The 2,846-nt window shown below is 30.7% G+C and overlaps 1 non-coding gene across 1 annotated transcript; it reads left to right on the top strand.

Annotated features, from left to right (window-relative positions):
* Positions 1-1,072: 1,072 nt before the first annotated feature.
* On the top strand, positions 1,073-1,204 carry LOC116155824 (small nucleolar RNA SNORA18). Its single transcript, XR_004139718.1, has one exon. It is a non-coding gene; the product is annotated as a small nucleolar RNA SNORA18 (small nucleolar RNA).
* Positions 1,205-2,846: the final 1,642 nt, after the last annotated feature.

Here is a 2,846-nt window from a genome sequence, read left to right as displayed (position 1 = left end):
ACTCCAGCTGGATCTGAAATTAAGGGTTAAAGTGGGGCACATAAGAAGCAATGTCAGACTAAACTTCCTGATGAGCATATTCAAAAAAACCCAGCATGTATTAGTTTAGAAAAGGGAAAACTGATGTTTTTAAGGTTGGCGAAAGACAGGAGAAAAATAAAACAAAGTAAAATATTGTGAGAACTAACTGTAGCTTTCAACAGAAATGAAGATACAAGTTTTAGATTAGCAGAATACTAGGATTCATCTGACATTAATATAAAATATTCTTATACTTTACCTTTTTCTTTCTAAATACTTAAAAAGAAATATGCCTAATTATGAAGTCTGCATTACATTTAGAGATATGTGTCCTGGTTTTATTTAAAGATGTCCTTGAATAATAGCAAAATAAACAAATCCATTTTTCATTGACATACAATGAGTTTTGTGTAATAAATTGAGTCATCCCAATTATGCACATAAATCACAGTATCTGTCTTCATATTATCTTAGACAGATTTGACTAAAGGAAGTTGTGAAGCTGGTATATATTTATATACATATATAATGTGTATGTGTCTATATATAATTATAAAAATAGCAATTCCAATTTAAACAGTAGCTTCTGAGGACTAAAATAACTTCAAGTGTGGATTCTAGTTTGGTATTTATATGAATATTTTGAAATTAAAATTTTTAAAAAGATAATTTGTTTAAAATTTCAGAAATAGAAAGGCAATGTATATGGATATTTATAATTATAACCATAATCATATTGATGTAACTACATTGCATCTGAATCATGTATAAATACATTAAAGTTTCCATAGTGACACATTATGGACAAAATATATTAGAACTGCAATGAATAGAGAGATTTCGTTTGTTTTTTGCTATACTTCTAATGGAAACTTTTACTAATATAAATGAATGATCAATGCATTATAGTAGCGAAGAAAAATATTAGTTTATACATGTTTTGTGTGTGTATATATATATATATATATGTATGTATGTATATATATATATATATATGCCCTTAGAACACAGAAAAGAAGGAAAAATTCACATTCAGAAATAACTAAAAAAAGTTGAGGTCTATTCCAAAGGGGCTTTTTCTATATAGATCTACATCGTTGGAAACACCTCATAGAGTAACTATGCGGTTTCCTTTATTCACAAAACTATATATTAGATCTGTGGGAAAGACTACAAGACAGAGCTGCTAAATCAACTATGAAAAACCTAACAGTCAAACGTTTTTTATCTTAGAAAAAAAAAAACTAAAAAAAAAATTTGTCACCTTGACACAAAGTTATTTCATGTGTGTAACAGACGATTTAAGAAATAAAATAAATTAAAAATTTGGCCATTAAACTTGAAATTATATCTTCATATGAGAAGTTCTGTCTTAAAAATATTGAATTTAATTAAGCATCATCAAATACATGCAAAACCAAAGAATTTTAGAAGGGCATGGATGCATAGGAGGTGGCATTAGAGGGAATATCTTAAATATTAAGCTAATTTTATCCACATTAAAAAATATTTCAAACACTTAAGTGATATATATATAATAAAGCGATCCCTGTTTCTAAGTTCACACATGTGCACATATACACATACAGATCATTAGAATTTAAGAACTTCATTTATATAGAATTCTCTTTTAAATTTAAAGTTACATTTTCAATGAACATTTAACTATCTGCAGGCCTACAGTATACTAGGATCTATGAGGGAAGTAAAAAGAATGAGCTGTATTGCTTTATTAAGTTAAGTAGCTTGTTCTACCTTAAACTAAAGTCTTGAATGGTGAAAATTTTTATATATTAAGTGCTTATGCCTCATGTTTATCAGAGTGATCAACACAAAGAAACTATTCAATGTATACTTAAAAAGTGAATAAATGAATGAACAAATGAATGATTGAAGAAAATTAGCAATATATTATGCAAGTTGAAGACTACACATACATAAAGATAGGTAGGTGTGTGTGTGTATTTAGATACATAAATGTGTTCTATGTGTACAATGTTAAATTTTTCTAAATTATACAAATTTATATTAAAATAGAAATTTAACTTTCAGCCAGAATGACATTTAAATCCCCACTCAATCACTTTAATGATTACAAACTGGGATAAATCAAAACACATTTGAACAGAACTTATAATTATGGTCTATGCGGAGTAACAGGTCAAAATATTCCTACCTGAAAAAACAAAACATGGCTAGGACACAAGAAACAACAGTTTTCAAGACAATGCATATCAAATAATGAAGGAAAGTGGTTCCTGAGAGGCAGGAGACCAATGAGATAAGCCTAATAACTGCCCCCAGCTTACTGGCTAGAGAGCATGTCCAGTCCTGTGAGGGGGAACGTAGGTGACAGTGAGGACAGAGAGCTGAGAGTCTGCGACACCGAGTTAGTAAGAGTCCATGTGCAGAGTACTGGAGAAAGTGAGCAGAGACAGAAATTCAGAGATCTGCAAAAGGTCCCTATCTAGGATCCAGCAAATGTATGTTAGAAAATAACGTGAGGCCAGAGAGTAACTGCCCTCAGAGAACTAGAGGTGGTAGTGTCCCGGGCCCACATAGAGCAGGGGAAAATGCTTGTTCGTAACAACCAGAAGTGAAAAATCCAATTATTCACCAGTGTTTGGGAGGAGTATACTTGCCTCAGTATACAGAATAGTTACCCCTGGACTGATTGCTACTCCTGTACTACCTAAAAAAATATTAAGTAGCATCTGAAAGGATCAAACTGTTTCCAGCTAACTTAACTGTATTTCAGAATGATATTCAATAATATATATAAGAAAATAAAGTATCCACCACCTGGTGAGTTAAAATTCACAAAG

Source organism: Camelus dromedarius, chromosome 2, assembly GCF_036321535.1.
Source record: "Camelus dromedarius isolate mCamDro1 chromosome 2, mCamDro1.pat, whole genome shotgun sequence".
Lineage (NCBI taxonomy): Eukaryota > Metazoa > Chordata > Mammalia > Artiodactyla > Camelidae > Camelus > Camelus dromedarius.
This window is presented reverse-complemented; position numbering and strand designations above follow the sequence as displayed.